The sequence below is a fragment of the Magnolia sinica genome, chromosome 13 (assembly GCF_029962835.1).
Source record: "Magnolia sinica isolate HGM2019 chromosome 13, MsV1, whole genome shotgun sequence".
NCBI lineage: Eukaryota > Viridiplantae > Streptophyta > Magnoliopsida > Magnoliales > Magnoliaceae > Magnolia > Magnolia sinica.
The window spans coordinates 22,207,308-22,233,185 of NC_080585.1; the positions used below are offsets into that span (position 1 = coordinate 22,207,308).

Consider the following 25,878-nt stretch of genomic DNA (forward strand, 5'->3'; position numbering starts at 1 on the left):
ACATGGTGGGCCTCACAAACTTGGGTGTTACAATCGCTGTCTAAAATAGGTGCTGTAGAGGATTTCGTGTGGTGTGTTCCACTTGAATTTTGTATCTACCTTATTTTTGGGTTCATATTCTAACTTAATCAGTAGTAACTTATGAACGGAGTAGATGTTAACATGGACATCTAGGTGGGCCCCACAAACTTTGGGACATAGACAAGGGGTTACACGAACCTGGAGTCCTAAGAAACGGGTGGATATTAAAATTTGGAGGAGAACGCGACTTGGCTGCGACCCAAAACCAGGGATGTGGTTGGGAACCTGACCGTGGTCACAACCACGATGTATGCATTGTATATCCTAGCCGTCCATATATTTTGTCAGCTTATTTTAGAGGATGGTCCCAAAAATAAAGCAGATAAAAATATCAGGTGGACCACACCACAGTGTCATTCTTTCTCCATGGGGCCCACCTCTATGTGGTCAAAATTGGCCCTTTCTTTCTCCGCAAGTAATCAGGCCCGTAAACAACAAACTCTCAATCTCCGTATCACTGACAGGTTGAGCAGCAAGACTAGCTAGCCAATGGACGTCACCAAGTTAAATGGCCCCATCATGATGTATGTTTTGTATCCACACCAACCATACATTTTTAGAGATCATTTTACGACATGATACCAAGAATGAGGTTGATCCAAGGGTGGACTGGACCCCACCACAGAAAACTGTAGAGAGAGTGACGCCCACTGCTGTGTCCTTCCAAAGCGCCACCATGATGTTTCTTTGAGATCATGTTTATGTGTTAAATAAGATGCGAAAGAAGGGAACACACAAATATCAGATTGATCGAAAACCTTTGTGGCCCTTAGAACTTTCTAATGGTGGGCGTTGCTCTCCCCGCTGTTTTCTATGATAGGGTCCACTAGAGCTTTCGATCGCACTCAATCTTTGTATTATGCCTTAATATGATCCGTGTGGATACAAAACACACATCATGAAGGGCCCACAGAAGTTGTTGACGTAACTTCAGTTGCAAATCTCGCTGCTCAACTTGTCAGTGTCTAATCCTCGTGCCATCCATGCGTGTCCCGGACGCGGATTAGATACTGACAAGGTCAGTAGCTAAATTGATAGTGAAGTGATGTCACTAAGCTGTGGACCACACCATGATGCACGTGTAGTATCCATACCGTCCAACCATTTATAGAGATCATTTTTATGGCACAGGAAAAAGGAAATAAATCTAAAGTTCCAGGTGGACCCATCACAGGTGAGAGCAGTAACACCCACCGTTGAAACATTTATAGGGCCTACCATGATGTACTTTTGAAATCCAACCTATTTATAAGTTAACATATATATATATATATATATATATATATATATATATATATATATATATATATATATATATATATATATATCATCTTGACCGGAAACTTTTGTGGCGCGTAAGAAGTTTTGAAGTGTGGATGTCACTGTCCCTACTGTTTTATACGATGGGTCCATTTAAACTTTAGATCTATCTTATTCTTTTTCTCGTGCCTTAAAATGATCTCTCCAAATGGATGAACAGTACGAATATAACAAATGCATTGGATACAATACATGCATCGTGGTAGGGTCCACTGAGCTATCGTAAGTATCTATATCCCAGACTTCTCGTAAAGGCGCCACCTCTCTCTCTCTTCCTTTGTATTACATAGCACCCTTTGTCTTTCTCCCCACTGTTTTCTATGGTAGGGTCAACTAGAGCTTTGAATCCGACTCATACTTCGTATCATGCACTAATATGATCTCTCCAAATGGATGAACGGGTTGGATACAAAACATACATCATGATGGTGTCACATAAGTTGGTGACGTCACTTCAGTAGCGAATCTCGCTGCTCGTCAGTATCTAATCCTCGTTTCATTCATGCGTATCCCACCCTAGACGCGCCACCTCTCTCTCTCTCTCTCTCTCTCTCTCTCTCTCTCTCTCTCTCTCTCCATATATATATTCCTTTGTATTTTCACAGCACCCTTTGTCTTCTCCTTCCCTTCTCTCCCATGCGCACCACGTTATCCTGCACCCTCCAAGAAAGCCGCCTCCTTTGCCTTTGACTCTCTCTCCTCTTATATACATAGCTTTCATCTTCACTCCGATTTTCAAATCCAAGGCCACCCATTTCAGAGATAACCCACATCAGTGGCTACTTTCAATGCTCGAAACGATGGCATGTTCATGCTCTTCTCACACCCATCTCCCTACATGCATAAAGCCATTGCTTTTCTCCAAAATCTCATCTTTCTACATGGCTTTTCAGCCTCCACCCATCTTGCTTTCATTCTTCTTCTATCCATGACATGGGTCATTAAGGGATGTAACATGGGTGTCCATGGACATTCAAAAGAAAGGCTGAAAGACGGTAGCTTTTCATATTACAAACCCGCCCTTTTCTCTTCTTTGGGTCTGTATCTGTTTCATCTCGTTCTTTGCATTCTCAACTACTTTGTTTGGTATCAATATGGTTGGTCTGATGAAAATCTCTCCACCCAATTGGATTTGGCTCTTAGAACTCTTGCTTGGTTCATGATCTCAGCCTACTTGCATTTCAAGTTCCGCAGTTCAGAAGAGGAGAAATTCCCAATCGTTCTGAGGATTTGGTGGTTCTTCTACTTCTTTATGTGTTGTTCTTTCGTCGTTCTGGACCTGGTTTACTATCAGAAACCCAGAATTCTGCCCACACATATGTGGGTTTTGGATTTTGGGTCGGTTCTGGTCGGTTTGTTCCTTTGTTACGCTGGATTATTCGGAAAGAAGAACGGAGAAGAAGAGGAGCGCCTTCTTGAAGAGCCTCTTTTGGATGGGAATAGCATTGGTGGGTCTCGCAAGAAGAGCAAGAAGGATAATGTAACTCCATATGCAAATGCTAGTCTGTTTAGTCTTCTTACTTTCTCTTGGATGAGTCCGTTGCTTAAAGTCGGTTATAAGAAGACATTAGACATCGATGATGTTCCTCAGCTTGCTGATGACGATAGCGTTAATGGGGTCTTCCCTGTTTTCAAAAATAAGCTAGAAGAAGATAGTAGTAATGGAGTAGGAACACTAAAATTGGTGAAAGCGTTGTTCTTCACTGTTTGGAAAGAAGTGCTGTGGACAGCTTTGTTCGCGCTTGTATACACAGTGTCTTCTTATGTGGGTCCCTACCTTATCGATGCCTTCGTTCAATACCTCAATGGCCGTAGTAAATTCGCGAATGAAGGGTATGTTTTGGTTTCCACATTCTTCATTGCGAAGATTATGGAATGCCTTTCGCAGCGGCGTTGGTCCTTTAAGCTGCAGCAGGCTGGAATCCGGGGCCGAGCAGTTTTGGTCGCAATGATTTATAAGAAGGGTCTGTCACTGTCAAGCCAGTCAAGGCAGGGCCATACCAGTGGAGAGATCATAAATTTCATGAGCGTTGATGCGGAAAGGGTGGGGGATTTCAGTTGGTGTATGCATGATCTATGGATGGTTCCTGTGCAAGTTACACTGGCTTTGCTGATCTTGTACAAGAATCTTGGGCTGGCTTCAATACCGGCTTTTGTTGCAACTGTGGTTGTTATGCTGATGAATGTCCCGTTGGGGAAGTTGCAAGAGAATTACCAGGGCAAGTTAATGAAATCTAAAGATGTACGGATGAAGGCGACGTCTGAGATCCTTCGAAACATGAGGATCTTCAAGCTCCAAGGGTGGGAGACGAAGTTCTTGTGTAAGATAGTCGAGCTAACGAAAGATGAAACAAGCTGGTTGAAGAAATATGTCTACACCTCGGTCATGACAGCATTTGTCTTCTGGAGTGCACCCACATTCGTGTCGGTGATTACGTTTGGAGCTTGTATGCTTATGGAGATACCACTAGAATTGGGAGAGATTCTATCTGCTCTTGCGACATTCAGGATATTGCAGAAGCCCATTTATAATCTCCCCGATACGATTTCCATGGTTGCGCAGACAAAGGTTTCTCTTGATAGAATTTCGTCGTTCCTTCGCCTGGAAGACCTTCAGCCTGATGTTGTAGAGAGGCTTCTGGAAGGTAGTTCTGATGTTGCAGTTGAAATAAACGATGGGAATTTCTCTTGGGATCTATCTTCTGCGAATCCTACTTTGAAAGATTTGAATTTCCGAGTTTTGCATGGGATGAGGGTGGCTGTTTGTGGAACAGTTGGGTCGGGAAAGTCGAGCTTGCTTTCTTGCATCTTAGGAGAAGTGCCGAAGATATCTGGGACCATTAAATTGTGTGGGACCAAGGCCTATGTTGCTCAATCACCTTGGATACAGAGCGGGAAAATTGAAGAAAATATATTGTTTGGTAAGGAAATGGGGGAGAAGTATGAGCATGTTCTTGAAGCGTGTTCTCTGAAGAAAGACTTGGAGATTCTATCATTTGGCGATCAGACTGTCATTGGCGAGTGAGGAATCAACTTGAGTGGTGGCCAGAAGCAAAGAATACAGATCGCACGTGCTCTATACCAGGATGCAGACATTTATCTGTTTGATGATCCTTATAGTGCTGTCGATGCTCATACAGGAACCCATCTATTTAAGGTATGTCTTATTTTTTTCCTCTGGATTTTGTTATATTTTCACATGTTACATCCCTGAAATTAACAACTAGTCCAATATATTTGAGAACAAACTCTTCTCATTTGTAGTAATATCAAGTGATTTTGTTTGATCACAGCTCACAAACGACATGGTAAGCTATTCAACTAGCTAGTAGTTACGAACATTAGTTAAAAAAAACTGAATATGGAGACCTCGATTTGGTTTATTGTGCACATGAATCGGGATGGTTTAAATATCGGTTGGGTTGGGTCAAAGATTCAGCTGGGTATTTAAATAAACACGCATTCCTCTATCCCTATGAAAGGTTTTCAGGATAAACCCTGTTTTCCCCATTTAAAAACTGAGTTGGAAAAGTGGCCACTCCTCAATTGAGTCGACCAGACTGAGTTTTGAGTTAAATCGTCGGTTTTTAGAACTACAGTTGCAAATTTAAACCCCACCCAAAGGACTCCTACTTATTGTTTTGCTTCTTTGAGCATTTGGGTAATTTTCATTTTTGAAGAGCTTTAATACATGGAACCAACCTCTGAATGACAGGAGTGTCTGCTTGGGATTTTAGGATCGAAGACGGTGATCTATGTTACCCATCAAGTAGAGTTTTTGCCTTCCGCTGACCTTATCCTGGTGCGCACTTCTCTGTTTCTTTACTTTGCATTGGTTCCACAACCCCGGATAAGTGCATCACCAATGCATTAGGAAAAAACCTTTCTCTGGCTTGGCAGGTAATGAGAGATGGGAGGATTACACAAGCCAGAAAATACAATGACATTCTCAATTCAGGAACAGATTTTATGGAACTTGTCGGTGCCCATAAGCAAGCCTTGTCAGCCCTTGATGCTGTGGAGACGGAGCCTGACTCACAGGTAAGTAATAGTGCGGAAGATGGTTTGTGTGATGCTGGAAACAGAAAACAATCCCAACACAAAGACACAGAGAAGAGAGAGGATCAGAATGGTAAAATGGATGAAATCGTCGGGCAAAAGGGGCAGCTAGTTCAAGCAGAAGAAAGGGAGAAAGGCAAGGTCAGCCTATCGGTCTATTGGAAATACATTACAACGGCATATGGAGGAGCTCTCGTACCATTCGTATTGCTGGCCCAGATTCTCTTTCAGGGTCTTCAGATTGGAAGCAATTACTGGATGGCTTGGGCGGCTCCTGTCTCGAAAGATACGAGAGCTCCAGTTGAAGGCTTGGTTCTTATTCTCGTCTATGTTGCTTTGGCCATTGGAAGCTCCATTTGTATCTTTGTAAGATCGTTGCTTCTTGTTACAGCTGGATATAAGACGGCGACTCAATTGTTCAATAAGATGCATATGTGTATATTCCGAGCTCCCACGTCATTCTTTGATTCCACTCCAAGCGGACGAATCCTCAATAGAGTAAGAGACCTATATACTTCTTTTCAGGATTCAAGCCATGGAACCAGACTTATTTGTTATTTTGAGGCCACTATGGCTATGCATCTTTATGTAAGCTGCCTTTTTCTTTTACAGGCATCGACTGATCAAAGTGCAGTAGATACAAGCATTCCCTTTCAAATTGGGGGAACTGCCAATGCAATCATTCAGCTGCTGGGAATCATTGCTGTAATGTCTCAGGTTGCGTGGCAGGTTCTCATCGTTTTCATCCCTGTTATTGCAACCTGCATTTGGTATCAGGTAATGCCTGTAGCTGGGTCTTCTTCTCCTTGAATTTACAAAGAATTAAAGGACTAAATACAAAATGCAGACAGCTTAAGACATTTCTTGTTGTTCTCTAATTTTTAGTTTTTTTAAAATATTTTTAATGTTTGCTAATCTTCTAAGATATATATGTACACAATCTGATCATGGATCACTTCAATCCATAATAGAATGATGCTGTAGCACGATAAATTTCAGGTAACTTCCTCTTATTTTTCTTACGTTTGTCATTCCACAGCAATATTACATACCGACAGCACGAGAGTTAGCACGTCTTGTTGGAGTCTGCAAGGCTCCCAACATACAGCACTTTGCTGAATCTTTATCAGGATCGACGAAAATCAGGAGTTTCGATCAGGAATCAAGATTCATGGATACAAACCTGTGTCTGATCGATGGGTATTCACGACCCAAGTTTCATACTGCTGGCGCAATGGAGTGGCTGTGCTTCCGCTTGGATATGTTATCATCCATCACATTCGCCTTTTGTTTGGTTTTCTTGATGACCATGCCAAAGGGTATAATAGATCCAGGTATAACTTCATTCAAGAAGAATGACATGATATGACCTGATCCTCAACCTGAGGGTAGCATCCTCATGTTTTCAGTTCATATATGTAGCATCCAGGATTCAGTGATCTAGCCTGTTGATCAGATGGGCCTTGCCTAAAACCTCCAAATTGGAAGATCCTAGCTGTTCAATCTTTAGCCTATTTTCATTTGGATATGGACCATTATGGTTTCTATTCCTAACAGTCTATTTTAGGCCACCCATGGAAAGGTTAAACATGCAACTGGTCTGGATTGTGGAAACGTGGGCCCCACTTGTATAAACTTGGAACCCGAGGGTACTATACACACCCTCAGAATGAGGATCTTCTATCCATATATTTGTGGAATGACCTCTGACTTCTCATTGATGACAGGCATGTGGAAGTGGAATCTTACTCTATCTTCTTTTTCAGGCATTGCGGGCTTAGCAGTAATGTACGGACTTAATTTAAACATGATCGCTGCTTGGGTAGTATGGAATCTGTGCAATCTTGAGAACAAAATCATATCTGTTGAGAGAATATTTCAATACATGAGCATTTCTAGTGAACCCCCTCTGGTCATAGAAACCAATAGGCCGGACCCTAACTGGCCAGCGGAAGGAGAAGTTGATATTCATGATTTGCAGGTAATCTCAAGTCTCTTACTGCCAAAGCTTCTTTGTAATCGATGATACCACAAACTCCCATCTTTTAAGAAATTCGTTCTGTTGGATGCATTGAAACCGCTACAGGATATTCATTTAGTTTTGATTTTTTTCCTTAATAATAATTAATTTTTTCCCCAAAGATGATGGATCACCTACAATTGATTGTAGGCTAACTTAACCTACAACCGTTGTTAGCATGCAAGGGATTATGGGTAATCCCCTAATTAGTTGGGATAAGGCTTAGATGATGATGATGATGACAATGGATGGGTGGCCGGTTCCTCTTATTCTACAGAGTTGCTTTTATGTATCTTCTTATATAATCACACAATTTTCTTCCTTCTCTTCTAATAATTCATGACATCTATTTGAAAATATTGGATACAGGTCCGTTATGCCCCACATGTGCCTCTTGTTTTGAGAGGTCTTACATGCACTTTCCCAGCCGGGATGAAAACTGGTATCGTTGGGAGGACAGGCAGTGGAAAATCCACTCTCATACAGACACTTTTCCGCATCGTTGATCCAGTTGCCAGTAAGATTCTGATAGATGGCCTTGACATTTCTACTATAGGACTGCATGATCTGCGATCCAGATTGAGCATCATCCCGCAAGACCCGACTATGTTTGAAGGGACTGTGCGAAGTAACCTTGACCCTCTTGAAGAGTATACAGATGAACAGATTTGGGAGGTGTGTTTGTTTTACTATCTGCATTGCTAACGTATTTACAATATCTTTTCCATGGATTCCAAAGCACAACGATTTGCTGACGTGCAATTCTTTCCTATTTCAGGCTCTAGATCGGTGCCAGCTAGGGGACGAAGTACGGAGAAAGGAAGGAAAGCTTGACTCTACAGGTTTAGTTTCTTTTTGTTTAGCTGATATTTGCTTCATCTGGCCCGCTAATTTTCAGAATATGATATATACGCACTAGGGTTTTTTTTTTTTTTTTTTTTTTTGTGGGGGGGTGCCTTTTGAAACCTATAGCAGTGATTGTATCTGCTATTTACAATGTATTACAGAGTCTAATGCCTGATGTGATCAATGGCAGTGGTTGAAAATGGAGAGAACTGGAGCATGGGTCAGAGGCAGCTGGTGTGTCTGGGATGGGTGATATTGAAGAAGAGCAAGGTCTTGGTACTCGACGAAGCAACCGCTTTAGTCGATACTGCGACCGACAACTTAATTCAGCAAACACTAAGGCAACAGTTCTTTGGCTGTACAGTCATCACAATTGCACATCGGATAACATCCGTTCTAGATAGCGACATGGTCTTGCTTCTTGATAATGGTTGGCAACTTACCAATCCACCTTTCTTCTTCAATCTTTTTTATCCTTTTCAAAGCATTTGATTTTTCTTTTACTGAACAGGCCTTATTGTGGAATACGACTCACCCAAAAAACTGTTGGCAAACAAATCATGTTCATTCTCAAGACTTGTTGCCGAGTATACCGTAAGGTCAAACTCTAGTTTTGAAAACTTAGCGAATCTATGAATGGCTGGCAATACTTGGGCTGCCATTAGTTGATATACAACCTGATTGATTATGATGATAATGGGTGTGAGTCTGTGACATCTTCTCTTTTGCGCTATAAGTACATCAGCAATATCTTTTGCTATTTAACTGAAGGTTGAAAATCCCGTTTTGTGTATCTACAATAACATTTACTAAATGGTATCAATCCGACAAACCCGTGGTTCCCAAAAGAATGTCCACAGATAATGTTCAGAGAACAGCCACTTGGTGCAATTTTTTACCATTGTATCATCAACAAGGTGGGCCATCATTTGGTTCTGATTGAGCTGCAGATTCGTCTTTCTTATTCTATTCGCCAGGAGGTTGATAATGTTTAGTAAATGATATTGGATGCACACTGGTCATGTCCTCATATTATATATAGATATATATATATATCTGATGTTTTTCTTATGCTTTTTTTCTTCTTCTGCAGATCTCATGATTAATCTCAATGACGGGTTGAGAATACATGGCAGGAGTGATTCACAGATGCTGTAGAAAATCTCACGTAGTTCTGTTTTTGTGTGATTCTGATAATACTGTAACCCGAGTTCTGGATGTCTAGGAACTAGGTTTGCTTAAATAAAGCAATACAATTTTTGAGTTATGAGTGAAGGGCACATCATTTCTTGGCTTTGCTAATGAGCTTATGACCTGTTTGGGTGTTTACATTTTTTAGGGCAGATAGGATTTGCTCTTTTCAATTTCCCATTGGGATATCCCAAGTCTGATTTAAAGCCATTTATATGGCAAATGTGGGGATAAGCATGCTTTGCAATCCCGCCAGCGTCTTAGTGAGAAATTGACGAAAAGCCAATTACAAGAGATCTGTGAGTGGCTTTGCAGGATCAGGCACAAACCTCTAGGAAATTGGGCACATTATTTTTGGAAATTTAGGGACAAAACCTTTTAGAGCCCATTTGGGTGCCAATTAAAAGATGAGTTCATCTCAATTTTTAGTTAATATTAATTATGTATTAGAGATCATAGTTCATTGAACTTATTTTTTTTTAGTTCTTAGTAATTATGTATTAGAGTTCATGGTTCATATAAATTATTGGTTATCAAGATTGTCTTTTATCCTTATTGTAACTTCCCAGTATATAATTACTGTTAATTAAAATGAGATGAACTCATTTTTAAGCGGCACTAAACAGGGGTTTAAGAAATCAAAATCAATCAATAATTCATATAAAAAATGCAATATTTCTTAATGTAAATAAATTCTAATATAATACTAACCTTGTTTCATTTTTATTTCTAGCCATATTTTAATGTAGTGTGCCAAAGTTGTCGATTTGCGACGGACTACGACCATCACAAAAATCGCTTGATTTAACAACGAATTTAATCCGTCACTAATGGAAAAGGTCCATTGCCAATCCCTGCGAAAATCCATAGTTCGTGGAATTTTGCGACAGACTAAAGTCCATCGCTAAAATCAGATTTACAACGGATGTGGTGTGTCGTAAAATGGTGACGGACTAATTTCATCACAAGTTTTGAATTTGCAACGGAACAATCAGTTGCAAATTCCCGCCCAAAATAGCAATTAGCGGCTATTTTTAGTTGCTTTTACGATGGATCATGGTCCATCATAAAAGGACTTTTGCCTTGGAACATTTTTTTTTAGAATATGGTGGAAAATTATGTTTTTTTGTTCTCTAATAATTGTTTTTTAATAGAATTTCAATTGCTTAATTGTACATCTTTGTATCTAATATTATTTTTTAACAATTGATTGAATGCAAAGAATTTTTTATTTTATTTTTATATCAAATGAGTGGAAAAGAAAAACCGTGATTTAATAAAAATCTATTTTTTTGGGGGGGAAAAAAGAATATTGATTAAAGTTGATAATTTTGAAAAAAAAAGAATTTGATTCCAATAAAAAAATAATATCCTAAAAAAGAAAATTAAAAGATTTAAAAAATGTGAAAATTTTAACAATGAAAAATGAAAATATTTTGAAAAAGAGAATGAGAATGTATATTGAAAAATAAAATAAAATTGAGAAGTTCGATAAAAATTGACAAGTTTGAAAAAAAATGCTTTAAAAAAATGGAGAAGTTCGAAAGAATAGAAAATTTGAAGATAAAACAATATTAAAAAATCGATACTTTAACAAAAAACAGACATTTTGAAAAGGAAAAATAAAGAAGTTGAAAATTTTAAGATATTGAAAAATAATTGAAAATGTTCGAAAATTGAAATAAAAGAAAAAGTTATTTATAAAAACACTGAGACTTTGAAAAAAATATATATATCATTTTAAAAAATAAAATCGAAAAGTTGAAAATAAAATGGTGCTTTAAAAGAAAAAAATTGGTATTTTGAAATTTTTGAGAAAAAAAAATACAATTTGAGAAAATATTTGAGATTTTGAAAATAAAAATTTAGAATTTGTATTTTAATTTTTTTGAAATATTTGATAATAAAAATGATATTTTGTTAAAAGTTTTCAAAGAAAAATTAAGAGTAAAAAAATATACATTTTGAAAAAATTATAATTTTTAAATGGAAATTGAAATTTATCCATGAAAAAAAAAAACATTTTTTACTAAATTGTTAGGCACATCCACTAATTGAACCTTTAACCATTTTGTGACAATCTAATCAGTCCAGATTGTAGAGTAAATAACTTCAGATGTTTAAATCAAATTTCACTCCAATTGTTGATCAATCTTGTATGTCCAATATCTTCCTCATATGTAGTCTGATCGGGGCAAGTTACTAGTCAAATTGAGGGTATTGATCAGTAAAATAGAGTGAATGGACCAGATATGTAAAATGGGCCAAATATTCTGGTCAAAATTGTGACCCAACCTATTGACATCCTAAAAACCTAAGAATTGATGTTAGTAAGTTTTGTGGGCCCATCATGATGTGTGTCGAACATCAATACTGTGCATTTGATGTGTCCCCTTTAGTTTATGAGATATCTCAAAAATCATCCGTATACGAAACTCAGGTGGGCCATACCATCTAAAACTATGTGAAGACATCCTAAAAAATATAAAAGCACTTGGTGGGGCCCACATGAGTTTTGGATGCGGCTGAAACTTGGTCTGACCCCTCATCCAAGTGGGACACACTAATGAATGGGCTGGATCTGTGCCCAATATATGATTATGAATGTTTTAATGGGAGGGTAATTCCTCTCAACTATAGTATGTGGTGTAGCCCACCCAAGTCATGGATTGACTTTATATTTTAATCTCGTAGCCTACCATGGAATGTTGCATCTGATTGATGGGGCATATCTAAATTTCAAGTGAACCCCACCATGTAAAAGAGTGGGATAGTAACACCAACCGATGAAACCTTCTTAAGGCCCACCCGATGTTTATTTGAGATCCAACCGGTTATAAGTTAATACGGACATGGAATAATTGAAAATGATTTTAGAGATCATTTTATGATATGAGCACAAAAGTGATTCATATCCTAAGCTCAACTAGACCACACAAACAATTGCAATGGGAAAATGATTCTCACCATTATAGCATTCTCACCATTAAAATGATACATTAAAAAATTCTATCATTTTTAATAGAAATTCAGTGCCTTAATTGTATTTATTTGTATTTAAGATTATTTTTGTATCAATTAATTGAATGTAATTTTTTTTTAATCAATTGAATGGAAACTATTATTATTATTATTATTATTATTATTTGCTTTAAAAATGATATTTAAATGCTTTGCAATATCACTCAAAAAATCCCTATACATCCTTTGTATTTTAGGAAATAAAGTTCGAAAAAAATTATGATTAAAAAGAATCAATATTTTGATATATAATTGACATTTTGAAAAAGAAAATTGTGAGGTTTAAAAAAATTATGATTTTGAAAACATTCATTGAGAATTTTATTTAAAAAAAAAAAAAAAAAAAAAAAAAAACAATTAACAATGTTTGAGAAAATTTGAATTTTGAAAAAAAAAAATTGCGATTTAATAAAAATCAAGATTTTGAAAAAAAAAATTGAATAATATTGATAATTTTGAAAAAAAAATGATATTTTGAAAAAATAAAATTGAAAAGATTAAAAAATTTTGTGAAAAATTTGACAACTTTGAAAAAAAAAAAAAATTTTAAAGAGAAATTGAAATTGTGTTTTGAAAAAAAAAAAATTGAGAAGTTTCGAAAAAAAATATTTTTAAAAAGAAAATGGGGAAGATGAAAGAATAGAAATTTTGAAGATAAAAAAGGAGATTAAAAATTGAGATTTTGACAAAAAACTAAAATTTTGAAAAGGAAAATTGAGAAGTTAAAAAAATTGTGAATTTGAAAAAAATAAAAATAAAAATGTTCTAGAAATATTGACATATTAAAAAAAGAGATTAAAAAAAAAAAAAAAAAAAAAAAAAAAAAAAAAAACTGAGATTTTTACAAAAAATTATCATTTTGAAAAAGAAAATTGAAAAGTTGAAAACAAAATGGTGCTTTTGAAAAAAAAAATGGCATCTTGAAATTTTTGAGAAGTTTGAATAAATTGCATAGTTTGATTTATTTTATTTTTAAAAAAAAAGAATTAGATTTTGGGAAATTTTGAGATTTTGAAAATAAAAATTCGGAACTTGTATTTAGAAAAAAAATGAAAAATTTGATATAAAAATGAGATTTTGTTAAATTTTTTGGAAAAAAAAATTAAGATTAAAAAAAAGGACATTTTGAAGGAAAAAAATGAGATTTTTTTTAAAAAAAGAAATTGATATTTATCTGTGAAAAAATAAGATTTTTTTACTAAATTACCAGGGACATCCGCTAATTGAACCTCTAACAGTTTATAGAAACATTCACTTGTGAAAAAATGATAGCCCAAATATAATGAAGTATAATTGCAAGATTAACTTGTAATGATGAGATTGATGGATTCTATGATCGAGTCATCCTAAGGTTAATTTGAACAGTCAGATATGTTTGAAATGTGCTAATTAGGATAGAGAATGAAAATCAGCTCAATATGACCTGAAATGAATTAGATCCATCTACAACACTCTTTAAATGGGCATGATCAGTTTGTCTAGATTTAAACTGATTTTGGACAATCTGATCAATCCAAATTAAAGAGTAAATATAACTTCAGATGTTTTGATTACATTTCACTAAAATCTGATGTCAAATCGCAAGATATGGCCCATCATCTTGTTGATCAATCTTGTCTGTCTAATATCTTTCGCCCAATATCATTCTCATCTAAAGCCTGATCGAGATGAGTAACTTGTCAAATCGAAGCTCTTGATTAGTATAGTAGAGTGAATGGATCATAAATTTAAATTGAATTTCTTATGGGCTGCTTAAGTTTTATTTGTGTTTTCCCTTGTGTATTTGTTTTTTTTTTTTTTTTTTTTGGGGGGTGGTTAGCTTGTTAGTACACACACTCTATCTATGTATTTGTTAACTTAACCGGCTCATGTCTAAAATAAACATTATAGTAGGCTCCATCATGATGTGTGTAGAACATAAATACCGTGCATTTGATGTGTCCCCTTTAGGTCATGGGATATCCCAAAAATCAGCCGTACATGAAACTCAAGGGGGCCATAGCGTTTAAAATTATGTGAAGACATCCTAAAACATATAAAGGCACTTGGTGGGGCCCACATGAGTTTTGGATGCCGCCGAAACTTGGTTTGACCCCTCATCTAAGTGGGAAACACATAATGAATTGGTTGGATCTGTGAATCACATCTAGGTGGGCCCAATATATGATTATGAATGTTTTACTAGGAGGATAACCCCTCCCAACTATAGTATGTGGTGTGGCACACCTAAGTCTTGGATTGACTTTATTTTTAAGCCCATTGCTCACCATGGAATGGTACATCTGACTGATGGGACAGATCTAAAGTTCAAGTGGACCCCACCATAGAAAAGAGTGGGATAGTAATCGAAAACTTCCATGGCCCGAAGAAGTTTTTAATGGTAGGTGTACAATCCTCACTGTTTTCTGTGGTGGGGTGTCACGCCCCAAACTCGAAAACCGGGCTCACAAAATTTTCGATTGCCGAATCCGAGTCTCGGATTCCGGCACTCTCATGCCAGATTCCGATCCTGGGATCCTACAAGGAGGATTTTCAGTATGATTTTTTTTTGTATGGAGCAAAAACACAAGTTTACCTAAATCACAAAGGCAACATCATCATCATATATCCACTAATATAAATATTTGAATATAATGCTGAAAGGAAAATACATATGTCGAAAATCAAAACTCCAGAAGACCACTGCACGCTCCAAGCTCAACACTGCTACAACTTAACGCCACCTGCACGCATCTATTGTGCATAAGCTTATAGAAAGCTTAGAAGGTGGTGAAAGTGTGTGTAAGGTAAGTGCCAAGTATATAATAAAGCCCATAAATCATACAATGTCAGAAAAATTGGTAAGATCATAAATCATAAGATAACAGAGTAAGCGGAAATATTGACAAGCTCATAATTCATATAATATCAGAGTAATGCGAAAACATATCGATAGGCCCATAAATACCATCAGCCTTATTCAGACTATGCGATGCAAAAATATAGTAAAAACAATATCATATAGTAATGAAGCAATGTATATCAGCTATGTAATGCGGAGACAATAAGCTAAACATCAGATGCCGATGATGCAATGCAATATGCAAATCCTGATGAGTCCACGAATACGTATCTAGACTATATAAATGCAAAAACACAGTAACCCAAAATGTCATATACTACAAATGTAATGTAATATGTGGTGTGACTGGAATGACCATGCTGGAGTGTGAAGTCGGGATGAAAGTACGTAATATCGCAGGCTATGGGGTCCATCACAATGGACTTCTATCCAAACCAGTCCCATACCTAAATTTGGATAGTCCGACTCAATGTGGTGAACTCCTGATCTCAGGTTAGTCGTGCACCCAATCGAAATCCTGGCCATGCAAAGGTACACGTGACAAATAGTTACGCACCACCAGCCCAAGTGGATAGTGAATGAATGAATGAATGGATATGCTATTCTTGCTCAATAAGTCCACATATCAGTGCGGTTGCTCTCTGGGAAAATCACCGGGGTCTATTACACTCCACTCCGACTGCCTCCTCCCTAGCTGCACAGCTCAGTGAGTGGAAGAGACCTCACTATCAGCTAGCCAATATCAGGCCCGGCTCGTCGATAGCGAACTCATTTACGAGCTGGTCATACTCAGCCTAACTTATAACCCCCTCACTCGGGCGGATAAGGCCACACCCCCTTCCAACCGACCACGACACAGTGGGAGACACGACCTCATGGTATAGGCACTGACGCTCATATTCCACTTGGTCTAAACGTTGGAGCATCTCCTGGTACCAAGGAGGTTCTGGGATTTTTACCCACGGACATCCTACGTGCCCACAGTGCTAGAACCAAGCATTTCCGGTGTCCCATCTGGTTATCCACAATGTGTCTGTGGAAGTCACGGCCCCGATGTCGCTAGGGCGTACAATGATCAAGTCACATATATGTGAGATGCATGAGTCACACTATCCAGTCATGCAACAACCCTGCGCATACGGCGCGATAATGTGGGCACTCCATCTCATAAGGAGTCCCGTAAATAGTCTGCCCAATGGCGTATGCTATGATCAAACATTCCTCATATCAAGCATACATATGATGCGTATGGGTATGAATCATGGAGTTATACTAAGCATTTTATATGGTGATGAACTATTCTCATAACGAAGATGGGCCTTGATGGCCTACACAAAGTATGGGCTTATCAATGGGCCCTAGGGAGAGTTATAATGCGGACATTTAACCAACATTTTCTTACAATGTGAACATCAAACCAACATTGATCCCAAGGCATAGCCCGCCATAAATATCATTACATAAACCATGGTGGAATCACATTCAATGGGCCTCATGTACATCCCATTGGGCATCGACCCATGGGCCTCCAATACATCAAATGGGCCTCATAAATATCAAGGTGGGCCTCAACAACAAGCCACAAATGCATCAAGGTGGGCCTCCTCAAATGGGCCTTAACCCATGGGCTCCAAATACATCACAATGGGCTTCAACCCATGGGCCCTAATACATCACAATGGACCTTCACCCATGGTCTCCAAATACATCACAATGAGCCTCAACCCATGGGCCCTAAATACATGACAGGTGGGCCCTGCACCTGGGCCTCCAAAACACCCAACAGGTGGGCCCCACTCATAGGTTAAAGATACATCCTGATGAGTCATATGTATATCAAAGTGGGCCCCTCGATTGGGCCACAAAAATACATCAAAGTGGGTCTAACGAATGACCACAAAGTACATCAAGGTGTGCCTCACAAATGGCCACAAATCATATCAAAGGTGTGCCTCACAGATGGGTCATAAACATATTAAAGGTGTGCCTCAATAACGAGCCTTGAATGCATCACAAAGGGCCTTACCAAATGGGTCGGAAATATATCATAATGGCCTCTACCCATGGGGCCCCAACCCATGGGCTCCAAATACATCACAATGGGCCTCATAACATAGGCCTTACATTCACATCAAGGTGAGCCTCAACAACGGCCTTATACACATCAAGGTGGGCCTCAACAATGGGCCATAAATATGACAAGATGGGCTTAATCACTTGGGCCATATATATACCAAGGTAGGGTCCACTTGAACTATAGATCTGTCTTATTTTTGCCACAAGCCCTAAAATAAGTTTTCAAAATGGTTGAACAGATTGGAGGCAACACATGCATCAGGGTGGGGGTCCACATAAAGGCCCACCATCATGTATATATTATATATAATGTAATATATAATCTATATATAATATATATAATATATACAATATTAACACAGACACACACACACACACACACACACACACACACACACACACACACACACACTGCAGCCCCACCCATGGGGTGGGTCCCACCGTCCAGTGTGGATGGTGCAGATAGAACACATAAATCAGGGTGGGTGCCACCGTCCACGGTCAGTGGACGGTGTGAATGAAACACATACATCACTGTGGGTCCCACGTAAGGCCCACCATAATGCTTATTTGCAATCCAAACCATTGGTAAGGTCACATGAACCTGAATGAAAAGGGAAAACAAGTTTCATCTTGATCCAAAGCGCCTGTAACCCAGAAAAAGGGTTTCAATGGCAGCTGTTTAACCTCATTGTTTTCTATGATGTGGGCCACCTGAGTCTCAGATAGGGCTGATTTTCGGGGATGGCCCACAGTCCTAAGAGGCCCACAGAATGGACGGAGTGGATATACAACACACATGAGGGTGGGGCCCACGGCTGGGACCATGGGTCCCTGCTCGTCCGCCCGCCCGCCAACGCAGCAGGCGCTGCTTGTGCCTCTGACAGCAGCAGTGTCCGCTACTGCATGTTTTGTTTTTTAAAAATTTTTTTCTTGTTTCCTGTGGTTTTTCACAAGTGGGGCCCACATCAAGGAAATCCGACGCCGCCATTGATCCCCATAGCTCAAGACAAGCCAAACGAGCCCAATATTCAATATATTTTGGGGTACAGAAACTTCACGGTGAATTCCAACGACAAAGCCACTGTTTGCTATGCTATGGCCCGCCAGAAACTCGGATTGGCCCCATTTTTCGACTCAATGCCTAAAATGAGCTGGGGAATAGAATAGATGGCGTGGATTTGATCAACGCAACAGAGGGGGAGGGGGGGCTTGTGTGAGTGGTCCACCCAAAAGCCTTAAAATCCCTTTTTTTTTTGCTGCAGTCAGTACACCCACCATCTGTTCACATTTCACTTTGCATTTTGCAACCACGTCCAGCGTCCAGGGACGCTGGACGGTTTGCATACAATTAAAGTGGGTCCCACAGGGACATGGCCCACATAGATCAATTTGATATTTGTGTTTTCCACTTCTATAAAGTAGGGCCCACATGACTTGGACGGTTTGGATAAAACATACATCAAGGTGGGGCACATCCGGGTGGGCCATACAATCACATCATCACACACAAAACAAATGAAAAAGAGAAGGAGAGAGAGAGAAAGGGACACGTGATGATGGAGGGACCCCGATACTATGGGCCCTCCCTTCCATGATCTACAACATACATCAAGTGGGTCCCATTACATGTGAGACCACCGATCAAAATCAACGGTGGAGATCCTTTTTCCACCAAAATACAATGGTCTAGATGACCCTATTCATACAAGGAAACAAACATCATGATGGGGTCCATGGAGAATGACCTCATCATGGAATGATCATGAGGATCGAGGTGGGCCATCGACGATATCTTAGGGTCCAAAGTGAGATCCATACCATCAAACAATAGGCCTCACTTGGCCCATCATAAAAACATGAAAATCTAACCTATAGAAGCACCCACCGTTCGATCTTCTTAGTCCATTAAAACGCCGGTCCCCTTGTGCTTCACTTTGATGGAAGGTGATGAAAGGCGAATGGCTAAGATGAAGGATTTTGGGGTGAGAAGTGGGCCACACAAAACCACTTTTCTCTCTTGGGAAAGGCTTGGACGTGAGCTCATTTTGGTGCTTGGAAAATGTGAAGAGAGAGAGGGAGAGAGGGTGGTTGTAAGAGAGGTGATGTGTGATGGAGTGATGAAGTGATGGGAAGTGAGCGATGAGGTGATGGGCATGTACTTGACATGTATGGGTGTATAAGAGAGAGAGAGGGAGAGAGTTGACTTTGGGGTTGCTTTTGGGGATGAGACATGTACTTGACATGTGAGGTGATTGATTGGATTGATTTGACATGTCATAGAGATTCTCTTGGGATTGCAAATGCGCGGTGTTTCTTCGAAATAAACGCCGGCCTGCATCTTCTGGTCAGGGTATCGGATCGGTGCATAAGATGCGGTGTTAGAACCGCGGCGACGATGTAGTCGCAATAGTACAAGTCTTGGATTAAGCCAACTCAAATCTACAGAATATGACGTAGGGACGCGCACAAACGTCGATTATACGTCGCAGGTTGCCGGAATTCGACGAGAAGGATCGCGGGAGTCGACGGAACAGTACGGACTAGGATACGGGTCTCACATGGGATCCACTCGAACTTTGGATCAGCCTCATATTTTGGTTCATGCTCTAAAATTTTGTGGTAAAATAGATGGATGGAGTAGATAAAACCCAAGCATACATAGTGGACCCCACAAAGTTAATCATACCCTATACATACTTAGAGGCTAGCTATGCATGCCAGATGCTCAGCAGATTGCGAAGTAACTCACTATGCTTATGGTACTGAGTAGGGCTGTACATGAACCGGGCTAGCCCGATTAACTCGCTCGACTCGGAACTGAGTTCGGGTCGGGACGGGCTATTTTCTTGGGCTCGAAACTGAGTTCGGGCCGAGTTCGGATAGGTTTCAGTTCGACCCGAGTTCGGATAGGTTTCAGTTCGACCCGACTCGGCCTCTGTGTGTGTGTGTGTGTGTGTGTGTGTGTGTGTGTGTGTGTTCTTAAATTCTTACCCAGTTACCCTAACCATTTACAGTAATCCAGGCCGTCCAAATCGTGGGTCCTTTTGTAGATGGAGCAAAGTCCCAAAAATCTATGACAAAAGCCCTTCTCAAAAATCGAGGCCATTCAAGTTACTTGCCAAAGCTCTTCCCATGGAGTAGATGGAGCAGAGTCAAAAAATCAAGGCCGTCCAAATCATGGGTCCGAAACTAGCCCGAACTCGCCTGATTGCTGACCGGGCCAAGTTCGGGCTGGACATGTTGGGCGGTGATTGGGCTGGGCCGGGTTCGAGCTGGTTTGGCTAGTGACCGGGCCGGGTCGGGTTGAGCCCAGTTCGACTCGGTTCGGGCCGATGTACACCCCTAGTACTGAGTAAACTCTGTGAGTTCCACCATGATTTATGTATTCTATCCGCTCCGTCCATCCATTTTACCGGATAATTTTATCACTTGAGCCTAAAAACGAAGCATATACAGTGTTCAAATGGACCACACCATAGGTAACGGTTGAATTGAATGTTTACTATTGAAAATTTCTTGGGGCCACCGAAGTTTTGGATCAAGCTTACTTTTGTGTTTTCCCTTCATCCATTTCCGTATGATCTTATGAACAGGTTGAATGACAAATAAACATCACTGTGGGGCCTAACAAGGTTTCAACGGAGGAAATCATTATCCCCACTGTTTCCTGTGGATCCACTTGATCATTTGATATGCTTCAATTTTGGGCTCAACCCTTTAAATTAGATGAAAAAATGGATGGACGACATGGATAAACCACATACATTCAAAGTGGGCCCAACCGAGTTTACTCAGTAGATAAGAGCGTACTGAGTAACCCAATATGCAATCCGATTTCCGGACGCGGATATCCTGCGGAAGCCTTCCTGCACTGGAATGCTAGGTGGGGTCCAATGTGATGTCTGTGAGATATCTACACCGTCCATCAGTTTTGAGAGCTAATTTTAGGTCATTTGACAAAAAATGAGGTGGATCCAAAATTTAAGTCGACCATACGAGAGGGAAAACCGTGGAAAGATTTTCTTATCGTTGAAATCTTCCTAGGCTCCACCTTGACGTTTATATGCCATCCAAACCGTTTATAAGGTCATTCCCACTGCGATGAAGTGAAAACACCAGAAACCTTGCCTGATATGAAACATTGTGGCCATACGAATGTTTTAAACGGTGGTAACTGAATCCCCACTGTTTCATCCTTTGCGGCCCACTTGAGTTTTGGATCCACCTAATTTTTGGTTGAATGTCTTGGAATTATCTATTGAAACGGACGAACGGTGAGGATTTATCATAAACATCACGATGGGCCCCACTTAGCATACCAGCGCATGAACTTCTTGCGCAAGGCTTCCGCAGGAAATATTCTTCGCCCTATCTCCTCTCTCCGTCTCTCTCGTACCCACACACCAGATCCATCTCTCGGCCCTCTCCAAAACCCTCTCTCGCCCCTCCCCTCTCATCTCTCTCTCTCTCTCTGGATCTCTCCTTCCTCTCTCTCTCTCGATCTCTCTCTCTCTCTCTCTCTCTCTCTCTCTCTCTCTCTCTCTCTCTCCACCTACGCTCTTGTTGCCGAAGCCCTACCCACGCACGCCTTCTCTCTCTCTGAAGCTCGGTTGAGGTATCTCTCTCTCTCTCTCTCTCTCTCTCAATCTCTCTCAATCTCAATGGCGATTTAGGGATTTGGGGATTTTAGGGTGGATTGTCTAAAATAGGAATTTGGGGATTGTAGAGTGGATTTGTCAATGCATATGGCTAGGATCATATAATTCCTGGCAGAGGATCATATAATTCCTGTTTACATTAGATATGTTGGAGTCCTTGAGGAATTCTATTATGGTGAGTGAATGATTGAAGCAATATGCAGTTCCCTCATCACTGTACACATGAAAAACATGTATGGTAATTGGGACTGTCTGGCGGGAGTGGGTTAGAATTGACCTAAGATAAGTTTTGTTGTTTTTCTTGCTGTTCATGAATGGATTTACTACTGTGGATGCAGTATGGGCTAGAGATTGTCTATTTATCCATTTTGTTAGTAAATCCTTTTTGGTGATCTATGAGTACATGCCCAGCAATAGCTTAGATAAACGCTTAGTCTTAAAGAGATTTTGAACTCTTTCACTGTTAATGAGGCATATGAGGGCTTCGAGACTGTTGAATCTCTCAAACAACAGTATGCTTTTATTCCAAAAAATGTGATGGATGTTTATCTCTTTCACATTCTCTCAAAAATGGAGGATGAGGGTATTCGCTCTGCCATTGTATTTGTAGCTACTTGTAGGTATGTATATGTTTGCTTTGATGAAATCATGTGGTTTTATTTTTAAATCTTTGCCACATGCAGAATTATTTCATCTGATGCTGTGTGGGGAACTTGTCTTTGTTAGCTATTACATTGCTTCAGTTAGAAACATGCAATGCTTAAGGCAATCTCAGGAACTGATTTGGAAACATCTCCATTACCTTTTGAAACTAGTGAGAACCACATGCCTTCAATGAAACAAAATAAATCTCGTCATGTGTGGGCACAAGGTGTACCTTAAAAGGTTCCTTTCATGCATGTCAAGAAAAGAATAAAGATAAAAAGGTAATACTCCGAGCATGGGGTGACGAGGGTATTCTGATGGAAATGATCCTTTAGAATCATAAGCAATCTATGGTGGCCCAATTGATAAATGGTTCAAATTGTTGACGAGGGACCTCTTGGAGGAGGCAGTAGCTCTATCAGCTGAAGATAGGGATAAAAGGGTGGCCCTCTAGCTATGGAGGATCTCCTTTGGACGTGGCCTGTGGGCAGATTTGGGAAAGATGGGAAAACTGTTTGGAGACTTCTCCTTTTGGCCATTTTTTGGGCTATTTGGAGGCAGAGGAGCAGGTGTTACTTCAGAAATGGAGTGCCGTCGGTCGACGGAGTGATATGTACAATTAAAAGTCATGTAAAGGGCTGGGCTCATGTAAATGCAGTTAAAGCTGCTTCTGTTTACTCTTTCTTGGGATCTCAGTGCTGTTTTGTATTCTTTTCCTGCCTTTCGGCAGGCCTTCTAATAAATTTCAGTTCTCTCAAAAAAATAAATAAAATTTCATCATTCTTCCTTGGAACATCTCCTCCATTCACTTCCAGATCAGAGTCTTTCACAAGATTGGTCATGTCAGACTTAGCTAAATTCTGTTCATGACCAATTGTGTTCTTATCCTCTTTGTACACATTAGGAACATTAGGATCGTTCTTTTCGGACTCAGATTTTCATCAGAATATTTTCACCATGACTTGAATTCATGAGACAATCATTAGCGCAAAGATCCATGAGAAATACCTTACGTAGACTGATCTGGAGGTTTAGACTGATCTAGTGGTCTTGTATACTGATCTAGTGGTCTTGTAGACTTATTAGAAGTTCCTCGTGGAAAATCTGGAGGTTTAGACTGATCTAGTGGTCTTGTAGATGCACTCCAATGCAAAGATCCATGAGAAAAACCTTAAGAAGACTATGATCATCCTTCTCTTCACATCTTTTGTGTTCCTGCATGCATTTCATGTTCGATTTGCATGTCTATATGCAGGGTGTTCCGCATACAATTGGGGGTATATGATATACACTGCTACAACATTTAAATATGCATTTGACTACAATCCATCAGAGTTTATAATCTTTCTGCCTTTTCAGCAAGAAGATGTGAAGCTATAGCAATTGGGATGCTACTGAAACTGCCTCTATTTAACAAGCATAGCCTATTTACTTGATCCAGATCATGGGCCATCTTGTAGAATTTTTTTCCATTCTCAGCTTTATTGGTATTTTGACACTTTATTCATCCATGCAGATTGACAAGTCGGGGATCCAAGTTAAACGGCTGCATGAACTTGACATCAAGCGAGCTGTTGCAGGCCCATCTACAAAGGTCAATCTTGACATCCCAGAATCTGTCGGCCTGTCCACTCCATCACCTGCTTTGACCTCAGCAAGGCTATGTGATATCGACACCGGCAGGCGCGGCAAGAAGAAAATATAATCCTGATCAAAAAGTTAATTTGAATGGTCAAATGCTTGAATCTGGTTGATGACCGGTAATGCGAAAGGTGACCCGTGATCAATCATAAGTGATCCTGGGTATGTTGTGTTTTCCACCCTTGCTGAGATGCACAAATACAACACAGCTTGGGTGCTTGTAGTGATAACTGTATAGGCAATGTATACTAGTTTTCAGAGCATGTCCTGTAAGCCCCGTATCCTAGACTGTACCATTCCATAGACTTCCGCGGTCTTTTCGGTCGAATTCCGGCAACCTTCGACCCTTAATCGGTATTTGCGCGCGACCCTGATTCTTATGCCGTCAACCCGATGCCGCGACTCGCGCGCTGATGCGATGCTCTGGCCAAGAGATGTGGGCCAGTGTTCAGTGCGAGGAAAATATCGCGCGTGCGAATTCCGAGAGAATCTCTACGAGGTGTCACATCAATCAATCAACCCATCAATCCCATCATGTCAAGTACACATCACCTTTCACCCTTTCCCAAGCAAACCCCAAAAGTCAAAAAGTTTCTTACAACCCATACCTTCTCTTACAACTTTTGCCACAAAAGTCAAAAAGCCTCTTACACCCATCACCACCACATCCATCACTCCATCACCCATCACTCCCTCTCTCTCCCTTTACAAGTCTCTCTCTCATTTTCAAATTCTCCAAATGCAAGAAAAAAATTCCATACGTATGAGCTCTCCAACTCTTCCAAGCTACAAGTGTGGCCCATCTTTCCATCCCTAGATCTCCCATCCTAGCCATCCATTTCTCATCTTCCTCCATCAAAGAGAAGCACAAGGAGCTAAGGAAGCCAAGGGAGCAAGAAGATCAAGCGGTGGGTGCTTTGATAGGGTAGTTTTTAATGTTTTTAAGATGGGCCAAGTGAGGCCAACCGATCAATGGTTTGGATCTCACTTTGGACCTTAAGATGTGGCCGATGGCCCACTTGGATCATCATGATCATTCCATGATGGGGCCATTCTCCATGGAACCCATCATGATGTTTATTTTCTTGCATATTTAGGGTCATCTAGACCGTCTAATTTAGTGGAGAATGGATCTCCACCGTTAGATTTTGATTTAATGGGCCTGTGTAATGGGACCCACTTGATGTATGATTTAGTGCAAGGGAGGGCCCATAGTGTCGGGGTCCCTCCATTACGCGGGTCCCACTCTCTATCTCTCTCCCTCTCTATTTCATATTTTTTTTTTATGTGGTCATAACATTGATGTGGCCCACTTGAATGGACCCCACCACGAGGTATGTATTCTATCCAAACCATCTACAAGTGGGGCCCACTTTGTGTGTATTGTACCCACACCATACCCCACTTGGTGGCCCACCTAAGCAAGGCCCACCTCACTGTTTGTGCCAGACCAAACTGTCCAGCGTCTCTGGACA

The 25,878-nt window shown here is 40.0% G+C and overlaps 1 protein-coding gene and 1 pseudogene across 1 annotated transcript in view; both read left to right on the top strand.

Annotated features, from left to right (window-relative positions):
* Window positions 1-9,601, top strand: part of LOC131223207 (ABC transporter C family member 3-like) — a 50,724-nt gene extending 41,123 nt beyond the window's left edge. Inside the window, exon 11 of the mRNA XM_058218526.1 lies at window positions 9,420-9,601. The gene's annotated coding sequence lies outside the window, so the exon portion shown is untranslated. The remainder of the gene's footprint in view (window positions 1-9,419) is intronic.
* Window positions 1,979-9,372, top strand: LOC131223211 (ABC transporter C family member 3-like; annotated as a pseudogene).
* Window positions 9,602-25,878: the final 16,277 nt, after the last annotated feature.